The sequence below is a fragment of the Tachypleus tridentatus genome, chromosome 1, assembly GCF_004210375.1.
Source record: "Tachypleus tridentatus isolate NWPU-2018 chromosome 1, ASM421037v1, whole genome shotgun sequence".
Classification (NCBI taxonomy): Eukaryota; Metazoa; Arthropoda; class Merostomata; order Xiphosura; family Limulidae; genus Tachypleus; species Tachypleus tridentatus.
In genome coordinates this window covers 158,624,312-158,636,977 of record NC_134825.1, presented here as the reverse complement: position 1 = coordinate 158,636,977, position 12,666 = coordinate 158,624,312, and the positions used below count along the sequence as shown (strand labels likewise).

The following is a 12,666-nucleotide window of genomic DNA, read 5'->3' as shown; positions in this document are numbered from 1 at the left end:
ATCTAATCTAGCTATTTATTCTAATAGTACTTACTGGTTATGCTATCTAATCTCGCTATTTATTCTAACAGTACTTACTGGTTATCCTATCTACGTTAGCTATTTATTCTAATAGTACTTACTGGTTATTTTATCTAAGCTAGTTATTTATTCTTTTGATATTTACTGGTTATTCTATCTAAGCTAGTTATTTATTCTTTCAGTATTTACTGGTTATTTTATCTAAACTAGCTACTTATTCTAACAGTACTTACTGGTTATCCTATCTAAACTAGCTATTTATTCTAATAATACTTACTGGTTATCCTATCTAAACTAGTTATTTATTCTTTTAGTATTTACTGGTTATTCTATCTAAACTAGCTACTTATTCTAACAGTACTTCCTGGTTATCCTATCTACGTTAGCTATTTATTCTAATAGTACTTACTGGTTATCCTATCTAAGCTAGTTATTTATTCTTTTAGTACTTACTGGTTATCCTATCTAAGCTAGTTATTTATTCTTTTAGTATTTACTGGTTATTCTATCTAAACTAGCTACTTATTCTAACAGTACTTACTGGTTATCCTATCTAAACTATTTATTTATTCTAATAGTACTTACTGGTTATCCTATCTAAGCTAGTTATTTATTCTTTTAGTATTTACTGGTTATTCTATCTAAACTAGCTACTTATTCTAACAGTACTTACTGGTTATCCTATCTAAACTAGCTATTTATTCTAATAGTACTTACTGGTTATCCTATCTAAACTAGTTATTTATTCTTTTAGTATTTACTGGTTATTCTATCTAAACTAGCTACTTATTCTATCAGTACTTACTGGTTATCCTATCTAAACTAGCTATTTATTCTTTTAGTATTTACTGGTTATTCTATCTAAACTAGCTACTTATTCTAACAGTACTTACTGGTTATCCTATCTACGTTAGCTATTTATTCTAATAGTACTTACTGGTTATCCTATCTAAGCTAATTATTTATTCTTTTAGTATTTACTGGTTATTCTATCTAAGCTAGCTATTTATTCTAATAGTACTTACTGGTTATCCTATCTAAGCTAGTTATTTATTCTAATAGTACTTACTGGTTATCCTATCTAAGCTAATTATTTATTCTTTTAGTATTTACTGGTTATTCTATCTAAGCTAGCTATTTATTCTAATAGTACTTACTGGTTATCCTATCTACGTTAGCTATTTATTCTAATAGTACTTACTGGTTATCCTATCTAAGCTAATTATTTATTCTTTTAGTATTTACTGGTTATTCTATCTAAGCTAGCTATTTATTCTAATAGTACTTACTGGTTATCCTATCTAAGCTCGTTATTTATTCTAACAGTACTTACTGGTTATCCCATCTACGTTAGATATTTATTCTAATAGTACTTACTGGTTATCCTATCTAAGCTAATTATTTATTTTTTTAGTATTTACTGGTTATTCTATCTAAGCTAGCTATTTATTCTAATAGTACTTACTGGTTATCCTATCTAAGCTAGTTATTTATTCTAATAGTACTTACTGGTTATTCTATCTAAGCTAGTTATTTATTCTTTTAGTATTTACTGGTTATCCTATCTAAGCTAATTATTTATTCTTTTAGTATTTACTGGTTATTCTATCTAAGCTAGCTATTTATTCTAATAGTACTTACTGGTTATCCTATCTAAGCTAATCATTTATTCTAATAGTACTTACTGGTTATCCTATCTAAGCTAATTATTTATTCTTTTAGTATTTACTGGTTATTCTATCTAAGCTAGCTATTTATTCTAATGGTACTTACTGGTTATCCTATCTAAGCTAGCTATTTATTCTAATAGTACTTACTCGTTATCCTATCTACGTTAGCTATTTATTCTAATAGTAATTACTGGTTATCCTATCTAAGCTAATTATTTATTCTTTTAGTATTTACTGGTTATTCTATCTAAGCTAGCTATTTATTCTAATAGTACTTACTGGTTATCCTATCTAAGCTAGTTATTTATTCTAATAGTACTTACTGGTTATCCTATTTAAGCTCGTTATTTATTCTAATAGTACTTACTGGTTATCCTATCTACGTTAGCTATTTATTCTAATAGTACTTACTGGTTATCCTATCTAAGCTAATTATTTATTCTTTTAGTATTTACTGGTTATTCTATCTAAGCTAGCTATTTATTCTAATAGTACTTACTGATTATCCTATCTAAGCTAGTTATTTATTCTAATAGTACTTACTGGTTATCCTATCTAAGCTCGTTATTTATTCTAACAGTACTTACTGGTTATGCTATCTAATCTAGCTATTTATTCTAATAGTACTTACTGGTTATGCTATTTAATCTAGCTATTTATTCTAACAGTACTTACTGGTTATCCTATCTACGTTAGCTATTTATTCTAATAGTACTTACTGGTTATTCTATCTAAGCTAGTTATTTATTCTTTTAATATTTACTGGTTATTCTATCTAAGCTAGTTATTTATTCTTTAATATTTACTGGTTATTCTATCTAAGCTAGCTATTTATTCTAATAGTACTTACTGGTTATTCCATCTAAGCTAGCTATTTATTCTAATAGTACTTACTGGTTATCCTATCTAAGCTAGTTATTTATTCTAATAGTACTTACTGGTTATCCTATCTAAACTAGTTATTTATTCTTTTAGTATTTACTGGTTATTCTATCTAAACTAGCTACTTATTCTAACAGTACTTACTGGTTATCTTATCTACGTTAGCTATTTATTCTAATAGTACTTACTGGTTATCCTATCTAAGCTAATTATTTATTCTTTTAGTATTTACTGGTTATTCTATCTAAACTAGCTACTTATTCTAACAGTACTTACTGGTTATCCTATCTAAACTAGCTATTTATTGTAATAATACTTACTGGTTATCCTATCTAAACTAGTTATTTATTCTTTTAGTATTTACTGGTTATTCTATCTAAACTAGCTACTTATTCTAACAGTACTTACTGGTTATCCTATCTAAACTAGCTATTTATTCTAATAATACTTACTGGTTATCCTATCTAAACTAGTTATTTATTCTTTTAGTATTTACTGGTTATTTAATCTAAGCTAGCTACTTATTCTAACAGTACTTACTGGTTATCCTATCTAAACTAGCTATTTATTCTAATAATACTTACTGGTTATCCTATCTAAACTGGTTATTTATTCTTTTAATATTTACTGATTATCCTATCTAAGCTAGTTATTTATTCTAATAGTACTTACTCATTATCCTATCTACGTTAGCTATTTATTCTAATAGTACTTACTGGTTATCCTATCTAAGCTAGTTATTTATTCTAATAGTACTTACTGGTTATCCTATCTAAGCAAGTTATTTATTCTTATAGTACTTACTGGTTATCCTATCTAAACTAGCTATTTATTCTAATAATACTTACTGGTTATCCTATCTAAACTGGTTATTTATTCTTTTAATATTTACTGATTATCCTATCTAAGCTAGCTATTTATTCTAATAGTACTTACTGGTTATCCTATCTAAGCTCGTTATTTATTCTAATAGTATTTACTGGTTATCCTATCTACGTTAGCTATTTATTCTAATAGTACTTACTGGTTATCCTATCTAAGCTAATTATTTATTCTTTTAGTATTTACTGGTTATTCTATCTAAGCTAGCTATTTATTCTAATAGTACTTACTGGTTATTCTATCTAATCTAGCTATTTATTCTAATAGTACTTACTGGTTATTCTATCTAAGCTAGTTATTTATTCTAATAGTACTTACTGGTTATCCTATCTAAGCTAGTTATTTATTCTAATAGTACTTACTGGTTATCCTATCTAAGTAAGTTATTTATTCTTATAGTACTTACTGGTTATCCTATCTAAACTAGCTATTTATTCTAATAATACTTACTGGTTATCCTATCTAAACTGGTTATTTATTCTTTTAATATTTACTGATTATCCTATCTAAGCTAGCTATTTATTCTAATAGTACTTACTGGTTATCCTATCTAAGCTCGTTATTTATTCTAATAGTATTTACTGGTTATCCTATCTACTTTAGCTATTTATTCTAATAGTACTTACTGGTTATCCTATCTATGCTAATTATTTATTCTTTTAGTATTTACTGGTTATTCTATCTGAGCTAGCTATTTATTCTAATAGTACTTACTGGTTATTCTATCTAATCTAGCTATTTATTCTAATAGTACTTACTGGTTATGCTATCTAATCTCGCTATTTATTCTAACAGTACTTACTGGTTATTCTATCTAAGCTAGTTATTTATTCTTTTGATATTTACTGGTTATTCTATCTAAGCTAGTTATTTATTCTTTCAGTATTTACTGGTTATTTTATCTAAACTAGCTACTTATTCTAACAGTACTTACTGGTTATCCTATCTAAACTAGCTATTTATTCTAATAATACTTACTGGTTATCCTATCTAAACTAGTTATTTATTCTTTTAGTATTTACTGGTTATTCTATCTAAACTAGCTACTTATTCTAACAGTACTTACTGGTTATCCTATCTACGTTAGCTATTTATTCTAATAGTACTTACTGGTTATCCTATCTAAGCTAGTTATTTATTCTTTTAGTATTTACTGGTTATTCTATCTAAACTAGCTACTTATTCTAACAGTACTTACTGGTTATCCTATCTAAACTAGCTATTTATTCTTTTAGTACTTACTGGTTATCCTATCTAAGCTAGTTATTTATTCTTTTAGTATTTACTGGTTATTCTATCTAAACTAGCTACTTATTCTAACAGTACTTACTGGTTACTCTATCTAAACTAGCTATTTATTCTAATAATACTTACTGGTTATCCTATCTAAACTAGTTATTTATTCTTTTAGTATTTACTGGTTATTCTATCTAAACTAGCTACTTATTCTAACAGTACTTACTGGTTATCCTATCTAAACTAGCTATTTATTCTTTTAGTATTTACTGGTTATTCTATCTAAACTAGCTACTTATTCTAACAGTACTTACTGGTTATCCTATCTACGTTAGCTATTTATTCTAATAGTACTTACTGGTTATCCTATCTAAACTGGTTATTTATTCTTTTAATATTTACTGATTATCCTATCTAAGCTAGTTATTTATTCTAATAGTACTTACTGGTTATCCTATCTACGTTAGCTATTTATTCTAATAGTACTTACTGGTTATCCTATCTAAGCTAATTATTTATTCTTTTAGTATTTACTGGTTATTCTATCTAAGCTAGCTATTTATTCTAATAGTACTTACTGGTTATTCTATCTAAGCTAGTTATTTATTCTAATAGTACTTACTGGTTATCCTATCTACGTTAGCTATTTATTCTAATAGTACTTACTGGTTATCCCATCTAAGCTAATTATTTATTCTTTTAGTATTTACTGGTTATTCTATCTAAGCTAGCTATTTATTCTAATAGTACTTACTGGTTATCCCATCTAAGCTAGTTATTTATTCTAATAGTACTTACTGGTTATTCTATCTAAGTTAGCTATTTATTCTAATAGTACTTACTGGTTATCCTATCTACGTTAGCTATTTATTCTAATAGTACTTACTGGTTATCCTCTAAGCTAATTATTTATTCTTTTAGTATTTACTGGTTATTCTATCTAAGCTAGCTATTTATTCTAATAGTACTTACTGGTTATCCTATCTAAGCTAGTTATTTATTCTAATAGTACTTACTGGTTATCCTATCAAAGCTAATTATTTATTCTTTTAGTATTTGCTGGTTATTCTATCTAAGCTAGCTATTTATTCTAATAGTACTTACTGGTTATCCCATCTACGTTAGCTATTTATTCTAATAGTACTTACTGGTTATCCCATCTAAGCTAATTATTTATGCTTTTAGTATTTACTGGTTATTCTATCTAAGCTAGCTATTTATTCTAATAGTACTTACTGGTTATCCTATCTAAGCTCGTTATTTATTCTAACAGTACTTACTGGTTATCCCATCTACGTTAGATATTTATTCTAATAGTACTTACTGGTTATCCTATCTAAGCTAATTATTTATTTTTTTAGTATTTACTGGTTATTCTATCTAAGCTAGCTATTTATTCTAATAGTACTTACTGGTTATCCTATCTAAGCTAGTTATTTATTCTAATAGTACTTACTGGTTATTCTATCTAAGCTAGTTATTTATTCTTTTAGTATTTACTGGTTATCCTATCTAAGCTAATTATTTATTCTTTTAGTATTTACTGGTTATTCTATCTAAGCTAGCTATTTATTCTAATAGTACTTACTGGTTATCCTATCTAAGCTAATCATTTATTCTAATAGTACTTACTGGTTATCCTTTCTAAGCTAATTATTTATTCTTTTAGTATTTACTGGTTATTCTATCTAAGCTAGCTATTTATTCTAATGGTACTTACTGGTTATCCTATCTAAGCTAGCTATTTATTCTAATAGTACTTACTCATTATCCTATCTACGTTAGCTTTTTATTCTAATAGTACTTACTGGTTATCCTATCTAAGCTAATTATTTATTGTTTTAGTATTTACTGGTTATTCTATCTAAGCTAGCTATTTATTCTAATAGTACTTACTGGTTATCCTATCTTAGCTAGTTATTTTTTCTAATAGTACTTACTGGTTATCCTATTTAAGCTCGTTATTTATTCTAATAGTACTTACTGGTTATCCTATCTACGTTAGCTATTTATTCTAATAGTACTTACTGGTTATCTTATCTAAGCAAATTATTTATTCCTTTAGTATTTACTGGTTATTCTATCTAAGCTAGCTATTTATTCTAATAGTACTTACTGGTTATTCTATCTAATCTAGCTATTTATTCTAATAGTACTTACTGGTTATGCTATCTAATCTAGCTATTTATTCTAATAGTACTTACTGGTTATGCTATTTAATCTAGCTATTTATTCTAACAGTACTTACTGGTTATCCTATCTACGTTAGCTATTTATTCTAATAGTACTTACTGGTTATTCTATCTAAGCTAGTTATTTATTCTTTTAATATTTACTGGTTATTCTATCTAAGCTAGTTATTTATTCTTTTAATATTTACTGGTTATTCTATCTAAGCTAGCTATTTATTCTAACAGTACTTACTGGTTATTCCATCTAAGCTAGCTATTTATTCTAATAGTACTTCCTGGTTATCCTATCTAAGCTAGTTATTTATTCTAATAGTACTTACTGGTTATCCTATCTAAACTAGTTATTTATTCTTTTAGTATTTACTGGTTATTCTATCTAAACTAGCTACTTATTTTAACAGTACTTACTGGTTATCCTATCTAAACTAGCTATTTATTCTAATAATACTTACTGGTTATCCTATCTAAACTAGTTATTTATTCTTTTAGTATTTACTGGTTATTCTATCTAAACTAGCTACTTATTCTAACAGTACTTACTGGTTATCTTATCTACGTTAGCTATTTATTCTAATAGTACTTACTGGTTATCCTATCTAAGCTAATTATTTATTCTTTTAGTATTTACTGGTTATTCTATCTAAACTAGCTACTTATTCTAACAGTACTTACTGGTTAACCTATCTAAACTAGCTATTTATTGTAATAATACTTACTGGTTATCCTATCTAAACTAGTTATTTATTCTTTTAGTATTTACTGGTTATTCTATCTAAACTAGCTACTTATTCTAACAGTACTTACTGGTTATCCTATCTAAACTAGCTATTTATTCTAATAATACTTACTGGTTATCCTATCTAAACTAGTTATTTATTCTTTTAGTATTTACTGGTTATTTAATCTAAGCTAGCTACTTATTCTAACAGTACTTACTGGTTATCCTATCTAAACTAGCTATTTATTCTGAATAATACTTACTGGTTATCCTATCTAAACTGGTTATTTATTCTTTTAATATTTTACTGATTATCCCATCTAAGCTAGTTATTTATTCTAATAGTACTTACTCATTATCCCATTCTACGTTAGCTATTTATTCTAATAGTACTTACTGGTTATCCTATCTAAGCTAGTTATTTATTCTAATAGGTACTTTACTGGTTATCCCATCTAAGCAAGTTATTTATTCTTATAGTACTTACTGGTTATCCTATCTAAACTAGCTATTTATTCTAATAATACTTACTGGTTATCCTATCGAAACTGGTTATTTATTCTTTTAATATTTACTGATTATCCTATCTAAGCTAGCTATTTATTCTAATAGTACTTACTGGTTATCCTATCTAAGCTCGTTATTTATTCTAATAGTATTTACTGGTTATCCTATCTACGTTAGCTATTTATTCTAATAGTACTTACTGGTTATCCTATCTAAGCTAATTATTTATTCTTTAGTATTTACTGGTTATTCTATCTAAGCTAGCTATTTATTCTAATAGTACTTACTGGTTATTCTATCTAATCTAGCTATTTATTCTAATAGTACTTACTCATTATCCTATCTACGTTAGCTATTTATTCTAATAGTACTTACTGGTTATCCTATCTAAGCTAGTTATTTATTCTAATAGTACTTACTGGTTATCCTATCTAAGTAAGTTATTTATTCTTATAGTACTTACTGGTTATCATATCTAAACTGGTTATTTATTCTTTTAATATTTACTGATTATCCTATCTAAGCTAGTTATTTATTCTAATAGTACTTACTGGTTATCCTATCTACGTTAGCTATTTATTCTAATAGTACTTACTGGTTATCCTATCTAAGCTAATTATTTATTCTTTTAGTATTTACTGGTTATTCTATCTAAGCTAGCTATTTATTCTAATAGTACTTACTGGTTATTCTATCTAAGCTAGTTATTTATTCTAATAGTACTTACTGGTTATCCTATCTACGTTAGCTATTTATTCTAATAGTACTTACTGGTTATCCTATCTAAGCTAATTATTTATTCTTTTAGTATTTACTGGTTATTCTATCTAAGCTAGCTATTTATTCTAATAGTACTTACTGGTTATCTATCTAAGCTAGTTATTTATTCTAATAGTACTTACTGGTTATTCTATCTACGTTAGCTACTTATTCTAACAGTACTTACTGGTTATCCTATCTACGTTAGCTATTTATTCTAATAGTACTTACTGGTTATCCTCTCTAAGCTAATTATTTATTCTTTTAGTATTTACTGGTTATTCTATCTAAGCTAGCTATTTATTCTAATAGTACTTACTGGTTATCCTATCTAAGCTAGTTATTTATTCTAATAGTACTTACTGGTTATCCTATCTAAGCTAATTATTTATTCTTTTAGTATTTGCTGGTTATTCTATCTAAGCTAGCTATTTATTCTAATAGTACTTACTGGTTATCCTATCTACGTTAGCTATTTATTCTAATAGTACTTACTGGTTATCCTATCTAAGCTAATTATTTATGCTTTTAGTATTTACTGGTTATTCTATCTAAGCTAGCTATTTATTCTAATAGTACTTACTGGTTATCCTATCTAAGCTAATTATTTATTTTTTTAGTATTTACTGGTTATTCTATCTAAGCTAGCTATTTATTCTAATAGTACTTACTGGTTATCCCATCTAAGCTAGTTATTTATTCTAATAGTACCCCTTACTGGTTATTCTATCTAAGCTAGTTATTTATTCTTTTTTAGTATTTACTGGTTATCCTATCTAAGCTAATTATTTATTCTTTTAGTATTTACTGGTTATTCTATCTAAGCTAGCTATTTATTCTAATAGTACTTACTGGTTATCCTATCTAAGCTAATCATTTATTCTAATAGTACTTACTGGTTATCCTATCTAAGCTAATTATTTATTCTTTTAGTATTTACTGGTTATTCTATCTAAGCTAGCTATTTATTCTAATGGTACTTACTGGTTATCCTATCTAAGCTAGCTATTTATTCTAATAGTACTTACTCGTTATCCTATCTACGTTAGCTATTTATTCTAATAGTACTTACTGGTTTTCCTATCTAAGCTAATTATTTATTGTTTTAGTATTTACTGGTTATTCTATCTAAGCTAGCTATTTATTCTAATAGTACTTACTGGTTATCCTATCTTAGCTAGTTATTTATTCTAATAGTACTTACTGGTTATCCTATTTAAGCTCGTTATTTATTCTAATAGTACTTACTGGTTATCCTATCTACGTTAGCTATTTATTCTAATAGTACTTACTGGTTATCTTATCTAAGCTAATTATTTATTCTTTTAGTATTTACTGGTTATTCTATCTAAGCTAGCTATTTATTCTAATAGTACTTACTGGTTATTCTATCTAATCTAGCTATTTATTCTAATAGTACTTACTGGTTATGCTATCTAATCTAGCTATTTATTCTAATAGTACTTACTGGTTATGCTATTTAATCTAGCTATTTATTCTAACAGTACTTACTGGTTATCCTATCTACGTTAGCTATTTATTCTAATAGTACTTACTGGTTATTCTATCTAAGCTAGTTATTTATTCTTTTAATATTTACTGGTTATTCTATCTAAGCTAGTTATTTATTCTTTTAATATTTACTGGTTATTCTATCTAAGCTAGCTATTTATTCTAACAGTACTTACTGGTTATTCCATCTAAGCTAGCTATTTATTCTAATAGTACTTCCTGGTTATCCTATCTAAGCTAGTTATTTATTCTAATAGTACTTACTGGTTATCCTATCTAAACTAGTTATTTATTCTTTTAGTATTTACTGGTTATTCTATCTAAACTAGCTACTTATTTTAACAGTACTTACTGGTTATCCCATCTAAACTAGCTATTTATTCTAATAATACTTACTGGTTATCCTATCTAAACTAGTTATTTATTCTTTTAGTATTTACTGGTTATTCTATCTAAACTAGCTACTTATTCTAACAGTGCTTACTGGTTATCTTATCTACGTTAGCTATTTATTCTAATAGTACTTACTGGTTATCCTATCTAAGCTAATTATTTATTCTTTTAGTATTTACTGGTTATTCTATCTAAACTAGTTATTTATTTTAACAGTACTTACTGGTTAACCTATCTAAACTAGCTATTTATTGTAATAATACTTACTGGTTATCCTATCTAAACTAGTTATTTATTCTTTTAGTATTTACTGGTTATTCTATCTAAACTAGCTACTTATTCTAACAGTACTTACTGGTTATCCCATCTAAACTAGCTATTTATTCTAATAATACTTACTGGTTATCCTATCTAAACTAGTTATTTATTCTTTTTTAGTATTTACTGGTTATTTAATCTAAGCTAGCTACTTATTCTAACAGTACTTACTGGTTATCCTATCTAAACTAGCTATTTATTCTAATAATGCTTACTGGTTATCCTATCTAAACTGGTTATTTATTCTTTTAATATTTACTGGATTATCCCATCTAAGCTAGTTATTTATTCTAATAGTACTTACCATTATCCCATCTACGTTAGCTATTTATTCTAATAGTATTTACTGGTTATCCTATCTAAGCTAGTTATTTATTCTAATAGTACTTACTGGTTATCCTATCTAAGCAAGTTATTTATTCTTATAGTACTTACTGGTTATCCTATCTAAACTAGCTATTTATTCTAATAATACTTACTGGTTATCCTATCGAAACTGGTTATTTATTCTTTTAATATTTACTGATTATCCTATCTAAGCTAGCTATTTATTCTAATAGTACTTTACTGGTTATCCTATCTAAGCTCGTTATTTATTCTAATAGTATTTACTGGTTATCCCATCTACGTTAGCTATTTATTCTAATAGTACTTACTGGTTATCCTATCTAAGCTAATTTTTTATTCTTTTAGTATTTACTGGTTATTCTATCTAAGCTAGCTATTTATTCTAATAGTACTTACTGGTTATTCTATCTAATCTAGCTATTTATTCTAATAGTACTTACTCATTATCCTATCTACGTTGGCTATTTATTCTAATAGTACTTACTGGTTATCCCTATCTAAGCTAGTTATTTATTCTAATGGTACTTACTGGTTATCCTATCTAAGTAAGTTATTTATTCTTATAGTACTTACTGGTTATCCTATCTAAACTAGCTATTTATTCTAATAATACTTACTGGTTATCCTATCTAAACTGGTTATTTATTCTTTTAATATTTACTGATTATCCTATCTAAGCTAGCTATTTATTCTAATAGTACTTACTGGTTATCCTATCTAAGCTCGTTATTTATTCTAATAGTATTTACTGGTTATCCTATCTGCTTTAGCTATTTATTCTAATAGTACTTACTGGTTATCCCATCTCTATGCTAATTATTTATTCTTTTTAGTATTTACTGGTTATTCTATCTAATCTAGCTATTTATTCTAATAGTACTTACTGGCTATGCTATCTAATCTAGCTATTTATTCTAATAGTACTTACTGGTTATTCTATCTAAGGCTAGTTATTTATTCTAATAGTACTTACTGGTTATCCTATCTACGTTAGCTATTTATTCTAATAGTACTTACTGGTTATCCTATCTAAGCTAATTATTTATTCTTTTAGTATTTACTGGGTTATTCTATCTAAAGCTATTTATTTATTCTAATAGTATTTACTGGTTATCCTATCTAAGCTAGTTATTTATTCTAATAGTACTTACTGGTTATTCTATCTACGTTAGCTACTTATTCTAATGGTACTTACTGGTTATCCTATCTACGTTGGCTATTTATTCTA

General features: G+C 26.4%; 1 protein-coding gene across 1 annotated transcript in view; it reads left to right on the top strand.

Annotated features, from left to right (window-relative positions):
• LOC143228814 (potassium voltage-gated channel protein eag-like) overlaps nt 1–12,666 on the top strand; it is a 164,772-nt gene that overhangs the window by 41,993 nt on the left and 110,113 nt on the right.